We start from the raw sequence: 9,185 nt of genomic DNA on the forward strand, positions 1-9,185 counted from the left end.
TGTTCTGCCGTATTGTTTTATTTGTTTATCTATTTTTCCTCCCGCTCCGCATTTATTCTCATTCACTTTTCATTTGCTAATTTCCATGGCCCCGCATCAGTCGCGTCTCCCTGAATATTCATGGTCTCTCCAGTGGAGAGGCGGCCCTGGTCGGGCCGAGCCGCTCCATCAGGACGACCCTGGCCTCGCCTCGCGCTCCCGCCCTTTTTCCGAGGGCGCACGTGCAGCTGCGCCGTCATTAGAATGCGATCCCATTGACAGTAATGGGAATCTGTTACCCCCTCTGGCCCACTGTTACATTCAGATGGGAGAAGCACTCGAGGCCGACGCTTTGTCTCGCCCACTGGGAGGACGCTGATGTGATTTAGCCGAGAGCAAAACAGTTCTTTTTTTTCCTCCATCCCATTCGACGACCCTTTTATGTCCGCAATACAAATGCGTGTCTTTGTTATGGCTGCAGGTGTGGTGTTTTCATAGTTCCCACTTATGCGGGAGGAGCCCGAAACACACCTCCAACCTGTCCGTAACAGGGACGTCCAGGTCAGGCACAGAGCTGTGCGACTTGAAAGTGACAGAGAAGTGATTGTCATTGTGAAATCCTGCAGCATAACACACGGTGACACAACGAAACGTGTCCTCTGCTTTTAATCATCACCCTTGGTGAGCAGTGGGCAGCCATGACTCGAACCGGCAACCTTCTGATTACGGGGCCGCTTCCTTAACCGCTAGGCCACCACTGCCCCACTCTGGACACCAGCACTGTGTCACTAAATGGAGATCAGTTTAGGTCAACCCACACCAAAGCAATGTGATGTTTTGACATGGGTGGGACGTGGGGGGTAGTAGCCTGGTGGGTAACACACTTGCCTGTGAACCAGAAGACCCAGGTTCAAACCCCACTTACTACCATCGTGTCTCTGAGCAAGACACTTAACCCTGAGTGTCTCCAGGGGGGGACTGTCCCTGTAACTACTGATTGTAGGTCGCTCTGGATAAGTAAATGTAAATGATTTTACCACCACTGTTGCAATAATTTAATAGGGTATTCAGACATGCACAAAGTAGATTTTTTTTAGTTTAAATATATACCATAACGTATACAAAACTGTCCAAATGATCGGTACCTCAGTAGCATAATATATGAAGTACCTAAATCCTTAAAAGTACCCGTTTTTTGCTGAAATGTCATGTTCCTGTACAAGCTGTCAAAAATGTTTCTCGCTGGTCTACATGAAATTAGAAAGACTTACGCTTTAAGAATGATATTAAGCCATTGTAAATATGTAAATACATCCCGACAACTTAATTGCGTTGCCTCATACAGACAGAAATATAAATATCAGTATCACTGCAGTACCATGCATGTCTGTCTTTTTTTAAGACCCGTTTTGCCGTCTGTTTTTAAGAGGTCAGTGCTACTGGTGTGTTTTTAATAAATTAGATTTTTAAAATTTTGGTCTTTTTTTATGACAGGGGCGATTTTTTCCAGCACTGTAATGCCTGGTGTGGTTGTTGAATGCAAACGCCTCTCTGCAGCCCGGAGGAAGAGGAGGAGGGTGAAGGTGCTGGCTGTGTGTCTGACTACAGACCCCTGATAAGGGCCCGGACACCGGCCCCATCTGTCTTTGCCGGCCCTTTTCTGGCAAATAATCTAAATTGGATCAGCTGTACGATGCGACACCGGAGCTGGCGGCCCTGAATGTTGCCCTAATCGATGAATAATGCCGGCCAATGGCTTCTGGGTGTGAGGTAGAGGGAAGGGAAGATGCTAAATGGGATCTTCAAGTACAAAAGGGGTCACTTCACAGTGTATCCAATGAGAATCCGGGAAGAAAACACCGTCGGGTCCGTTCGGCAGTGCACGCCCATGTGCTTCGGGTTTCAGATGATCAGCTAAGAATATTGCAAGTCTAAAAATATTGCTTGAAAGTGGTAGAGAAGAGGGCGAGCGGTCCGTGCGTCGCCCCGATAAGGAGAAGTTTCTTTCCTTACGCGGTGGCTGGGACAGACGAGCGCAACACATCAAAGGAAGAGTTCAACAAACCCAATTAAGTTCCCATCCACCTCCGTGAAATTTCACGGAGACGCACCGCACTCAAAAGACCGAACAAAGTCTTTTTTTTTTTTTTTTTTTTTTTGGCACCCTTTTCCCACACGCTGGCCATTGTGAGACTTACCAGCCTGTAATTAAAAAAAACACATCTGACATATAATTATTTCTACAAGCAACAAGGACCAGGAGCCAGATGAGCCGGATCCGCGGCAAAAATATTTAGAGCATTTTCACACGGAGCCCTTTTTATAGATGCAGTGTAGAAACTGGACCAGGTCTTCTTGCATTGTGAGTTGTCACTGCTGAAAATGCACATGCAGTTTGTACATGTTTGTGTGTTTTTTTTTCTTGCATTGTGAGTTGTCACTGCTGAAAATGCACATGCAGTTTGTACATGTTTGTGTGTTTTTTTTTTCTTGCATTGTGAGTTGTCACTGCTGAAAATGCACATGCAGTTTGTACATGTTTGTGTGTTTTTTTTCTTGCATTGTGAGTTGTCACTGCTGAAAATGCACATGCAGTTTGTACATGTTTGTGTGTTTTTTTTCTTGCATTGTGAGTTGTCACTGCTGAAAATGCACATGCAGTTTGTACATGTTTGTGTGTTTTTTTTCTTGCATTGTGAGTTGTCACTGCTGAAAATGCACATGCAGTTTGTACATGTTTGTGTGTTTTTTTTCTTGCATTGTGAGTTGTCACTGCTGAAAATGCACATGCAGTTTGTACATGTTTGTGTGTTTTTTTTCTTGCATTGTGAGTTGTCAATGCTGAAAATGCACATGCAGTTTGTACATGTTTGTGTGTTTTTTTTCTTGCATTGTGAGTAGTCACTGCTGAAAATGCACATGCAGTTTGTACATGTTTGTGGTTTTTTTTCTTGCATTGTGAGTTGTCAATGCTGAAAATGCACATGCAGTTTGTACATGTTTGTGTGTTTTTTTTCTTGCATTGTGAGTTGTCACTGCTGAAAATGCACATGCAGTTTGTACATGTTTGTGTGTTTTTTTCTTGCATTGTGAGTTGTCACTGCTGAAAATGCACATGCAGTTTGTACCTGTTTGTGTGTTGTTGTTTTTTTTTTTTCACTACTTTGCACTTTCAAGGAGGCCAAAGTTGAACACAATGTTTTAGATACGGTACTCACTGGCTTCATAAGTTGTGCATTGTATGCAGAAGAAGTCACATTTTGTAGTGTAATTCAATGTATAACACCATATCAGTCTGTGTTCACATATACGTGCAGCACTTGGATGTGACTCCTCAGAGTTGAGGTTGAGGTTGAAGTTTATTGTCATATGTACAAAGTACAGCGTACAGAGCACAATGAAATTCTTACTTGGAAACCTCTCCCACGTAGACAGAACATAGAACATGATACATAGAAGACATAGAAGACACAGGGTGGTAGTAGCCTAGTGGGTAACACACTCGCCTATGAACCAGAAGACCCAGGTTCAAATCCCACTTACTACCATTGTGTCCCTGAGCAAGACACTTAACCCTAAGTTGCTCCAGGGAGACTGTCCCTGTAACTACTGATTGTAAGTCGCTCTGGATAAGGGCGTCTGATAAATGCCATAAATGTAAATGTAAATGTAAGACATAGAAGACAAAGTGCAGCAGCAATAAATAAATAAGTCACAGAAGTCAAGTCAAGTCAAGTCAAGTCAGCTTTATTGTCAATTCTGCCACATGTACAGGACATGCAGAGAATTGAAATTACGTTACTCTCTGACCCATACAAGTAACATTAAATACAAAAACAGTAACAGTAACATTGAATACAAAGTATAAATACAATTAAAAAAAAAACACAATATACAATTTTGAAAACACCATATACAAATAAGGGCACATGGTGGAGAGTGCAACAGAGGTAAGTTTAAAGTGACGAAGTGACTAGTGAGGTAGTTGGCAGACCAGAGCTGCACAGAGTGACCGGTGCATGGTCAGTTTGTGTGTGTAAGGGTTCAGAAAGTTTGTGGAGCTGAAGAGGGGAGTGAGGGGAGTGGGGGCAGAGCCGGGAGGGAGTTGAGTTTCCTGACAGCCTGATGGGTGAAGCTGTCCTTCAGTCTGCTGGTCCTGGCCTGGAGACTCCGCAGTCTCCTCCCTGATGGCAGCAGGCTGAAGAAGGTTTGCATTGGGTGGGTGGGATCAGCTGCTATGCAGAGGGCTTTCTTGGTGAGGCGTGTGCTGTAGATGTCTTGGAGGGAGGGGAGAGGGACACCGATGATTCTCTCAGCTGCTCTGACTAGGCGTTGGAGAGTTTTTTGGCAGGACGCATTGCAGGCTCAAAACCACACAGTGATGCAGCTAGACAGGATGCTCTCGATGGTTCCTCGGTAGAATGTGTACATGATGGATGAACAAGGGTGAATAAGAAAGTGATTGTGCATAATTTAGGTGACAGTGCATGCTATGTGTTGTATAGCGTGATGGCACTGGGGTTAGAAACTGTTCCTGAATCGTGAGGTGCGTGTGTGAATTGTCCTGAGTCTCTTGCCTGATGGCAGGAAAGTAAAGTGTCTTGAAGGGCTGCAAGGCACTACGTGTGAAAAGTACCCCGAGGAGGCAAGTTCACTTCCAGGCCACTGCTGTTGGTGTCATGAGGAAGGAGAGGCCGTTTAAATTCTGGAAATGAGGCAGTTTTTTTTACATGATTCCCACCTGGGGCAGCCGTGGCCTAGCCAGAAGCGGACCTTTAATCGGAAGGTTGCCGTTTGGAAGGTCCCCTTGATGAAGGTACCGTCCCCACACACTGCTCCCCGGACGCCTGTCATGGTGCCCACTGCTCACTCAGGGTGATGGTTAAATGCAGAGGACACATTTCACCGTGTTCACTTTCACTACTGGAAATCCAATCATTTTCTTCAAAGAGACACACTAATAAACTTTATTTTGGTTTAAAGTTAACATTTCAACCTGCCTGTTGTCGGAAATTCTAGTTGTCTTTGACTTTTACTCCTTTAAAACTTCAGAAGAAGCATTTGGACCCCCACGCATTAATAACCATAATTCCCACTCGCCTGGCAGAGACCAGCTAAAAAACAAACAAACCTAAAGCTGCGCCAATTCGCCGAAAAACACCTCCCGAGGCCACCTGCGCGTTCCCTGTCTCGTAATGAGCGATCTGAGGAGATCCGAGGCGCTCGGCCAGCGGCACCTGGGCCCGGAGCCTGGACCCGTACGTCCGCCGGCCAAGGCCAGACCCGAGCCGGGCAATTACTGCCTGCAGCTCCCATTTTAATGAACGCGCACCGTTATCTCGACCCGAGGGCTCCAGGCCCCGGAGGGGATAAAGGCTCGAACCCCACAGACAGGAAGCATTTTTTCGGGAGGAGGGATTTATTTCGTCTGGCACCTTTTAATGTGTTGTGTCACCGAGGGTCTTCAGCTCAGTGACCCCACATTCCGACATTCCGAGTCTGGGTCACGTGATCATTAACTTTAATAAATGAACATTACGGATAGGAATCGGTGCGTATGAAAGAGCAGCAGAAGCTGCTCCTGTTACACGAAGAGACGTTTTTCTTTTTCGTTCTGCACTAAATTTTCACAGCAGCGCCCTCTAGCGTCGCTCGGCGGAAGTGAAGCCAACAGATCATGGGAGGTCATTTGGGTCTAAACCTTCCTGAAAAAGTGTCTACTTTTCTCTCTCTCACGACCTCCTGCCACGACAAAAAAAAAAAAAATTAAGTATAATATTGTCAGAAATATGAGCGGCATTAAAAAAAAAAATTCCGACGTGCTTTATCCTTTTTCCATGAATCCCACAGCCAAGGACCCACGGCGCCTCTTGTTCATTTGCACTTTTTAATTGAATGCTGCAGCCTATGAAATGGAATGAAAGGTTCCTTTGACCGGCGTGCCCGGCACGAGGGCCGCTCTTCCAACTGTGAAGGCCGCCGCGGTCATCTGTGGGCGCGTAGCAACGCTCTTCCGGCGGAAAGTGGACTGGAGAAGGACCTTCACCGACCGGTCCTGCTGAACGAACGCCGGCCGGCTCGGTCAGAAGGGGGCGGTCTTGGTTAATGCGAGGAGGCTTCTCCATGCTGCCGGGCCACAAATCCACCCAGCAGGAGGAAGGGCTCGTCCGTGATCTCGGCTTCCCCTCGTCTCTGGAAAGTTCTTGCAGCCAAAAGTTGACCGGATAAATCTGCCTGGCTGGGGCGGAGCGGGAGGGAAGTGGAGCTCGTCTCAGGAGTCCCCTGGCCGATTCTGATCTTTCAGACGTCTCTGTGATGTAGCATTAGTATTCCAGGCACTGGCTCTTCCTTCTAATGCATCAGCTGCAGAGAGGCAGAGTCGACTTGTTTAAAATGGCTGAATCGTATCGGAGCCTCGCCGGCACCGCGTGTTCCCGGCGGGCGGACCCACCGAAGATAAGAACCCCAGAGACTGATGAGCCCCGGAGATGCTGGGGACCTCCTGTCTCAGAGCCAGGCGACGTGACGAGCAAAGAGATGGGTGTCAGAAGATGTCAGACCTGCTGCCTACATCATAAGGTCACCAAGACCTCAGAATTCATGTAAACAACCTCAGCACCATGTGAGGAGCAACGCTCTCAGCTCTGACTCTGTCTTCAGACGTGATCGAATAATGAAACATGACGTCTTAGCGACGATCCGGACAGAAAAAGCAATTCGGCCAATTTTTTTGTGCAACGAAAAGTTTGAAAGACACGTAGCAGAAACAAACGTCTCCAGGCCGCCATGCTGTAGATGTGAGTGTCGCAGGGCACAGAAGTGGCGCTGAGTTGCCAGCTCTGGTCAGACTTTTTCAGGTTACTCCCTGACACATGCAACTCTTTACTTTACTTTACTTTACTTTACTTAGCAGATGCTTTTATCCAAAGCGACTTACAAGAGGAAGACACCAACTCGAGGTTGGCCGCAATGTATCCTTCGCGATAAATTCGGGGACATTTTTTTCAACTATCAACTTCAGTGAGAGAAAAGGTCTTCAGATCTTTTGCATTTACATCATTTATCAGGCGCCCTTATCCAGAGCGACTTACAATCAGTAGTTACAGGGACAGTCCCCCCCTGGAGACACTCAGGGTTAAGTGTCTTGCTCAGGGACACAATGGTAGTAAGTGGGATTTGAACCTGGGTCTTCTGGTTCATAAGCGAGTGTCTTACCCGCTTGGCTACCACCACTCCAAATAATCCAAAACGTGAAACATGTGTATTTTACACTTTGGTTTAAATAAGCATTTGCCATATTAGGTTAAATTCATTATATCAGTGTCATTTAAAAAAAAAAAAAAAAAAAAAAAAAGTGAAGTGATTGTCATTGTTATACACAGCAACACAGCACACGGTGACACAACGAAATGTGTCCTCTGTAATTAACACCCAGCCTAGGTGAGCAGTGGGCAGCCATGACAGGCGCCCGTGGAGCAGTGTGTGGGGACGGTGCTTTGCTCAGTGGGACCTCAGCGGCACCTTGGCGGATCGGCATTCAAACCTGCAACCTTCTGATTACAGGGCCGCTTCCTTAACCTCTAGGATACCACTGCCCCAAATATTAAAACATTTGAAATATTTTAAGTGACTAATTCAATGCATGAAATATATAGTTATATAGTTATAGTTTGGGCCTGTCAGTATGACAGACCATTTACTATTGTGCTGGTATTATGTTTTTGGCACCCTGAGAGTACCCGTTAAAGCTAGTGACCCGAGACCTACGATCTGACATATTGGATGTGTCACTACAGGGGTCAGGAAAACCAGGAAAATGAGGAAAAAAGCAAAAATCCCCTGTCTTGCATTCGTGGCTGCCACACAAAGACCTTGAAACGCACAAAATGAAATGTTTGTTGCTTCGTTGGGGACTACGGGACGCCCACAATTCGGGACTTAACTTAAAAAAGTGTGAAAAAAAGGGTTCTTAGAATTTGCGATGACTCGGTTGAGCACACACACACCTTTCATGTCAGGTCATGCTGATTTTCATTCCGCATGGTTTAACACATGACTTGTCTCAGTGGGATTTTACGGTCTGCGTGCAATTCCCTAAAAAGCGTTTTTGGAACACGTTTATTGTTCTAGTCCAAAATTGGACTTTTTTGGACTTTGTATCCAGATAGTTTAACATACAAATAATTTTTGATGATCTCGCCAAGACCGACGATTTGACATATGGCTTGACTCTGTCCGGCTTACCGATCACGCACAATTTTGGAAAAACAAAAAAGTGTCAATGGGTGGAAAAGTTTTTCAGCAGCTTCATTAGGATGCCTGCTCAATCAGCCACTTTATTAAGACCCCCGGTCATTCGGCCACTTTAATAGGGACGCCCTGTCCTTCGGCCAGATTTTTAGGAATGCCCAGACCTTCTTTATGAAGTCCACTTTATTAGGAAGGCCCGGTCCTTCGGCCACTTTATTAGGAATGCCTAGCATTTCAGAAACTTTATTAGGAACGCCTAGTCCTATTACACTTAAGCTAACATGTTAATTTTTCAACATGCTCCAAACCTCACCGAATTTCACTTGACACATCTTGGCCAAACCCTGTTAGCATTTTTGATGTTAGCATGCTAGTATGCTAACATAAAATTTTTCAACATGCTCCAAACCTCACCGAATTTTAATATTTTTTTATGTTATCATGCTAGTGCTAAATTTGCTAAAATGCAAAATATTCTACATGCTCTAAACGTCACCAAATTTAATGAGATGCGTCCAGTGTTGGGGAGTAACGGAATACATGTACCGGCGTTATGTATTTAGAATACATTTACATTTAGAGCATTTACCAGATGCCCTTATCCAGAGCGACTTACAGTCAGGGACAGTCCCCCCCTGGTTCATAGGTGAGTGTGTTACCACTAGGCTACTACCACCCTAATAATACAAACAGAATACAAAATATGTGTAACTGTATTTCAATATGTTCAATTTTCTCCAAGTACAGTATAAGTGCGAGGAATAATTAATTTACAATGAATATCTTGGTATTGTTCACTGATAAGACTTGTAACCTCATTATTTTGTAAACTTATTGTTTGTTTTTTTGCAAGCATTAGAAAAGCAGCACCTCATATCTTTATGGAGATTATTAGCCAATTATTGGATTTTTGGGGGATTTAAGTTCAGCACTGACCCCTTAGATGGTTCATGGTA

This window comes from Denticeps clupeoides, chromosome 17, assembly GCF_900700375.1.
Source record: "Denticeps clupeoides chromosome 17, fDenClu1.1, whole genome shotgun sequence".
In the NCBI taxonomy this organism is placed as follows: domain Eukaryota; kingdom Metazoa; phylum Chordata; class Actinopteri; order Clupeiformes; family Denticipitidae; genus Denticeps; species Denticeps clupeoides.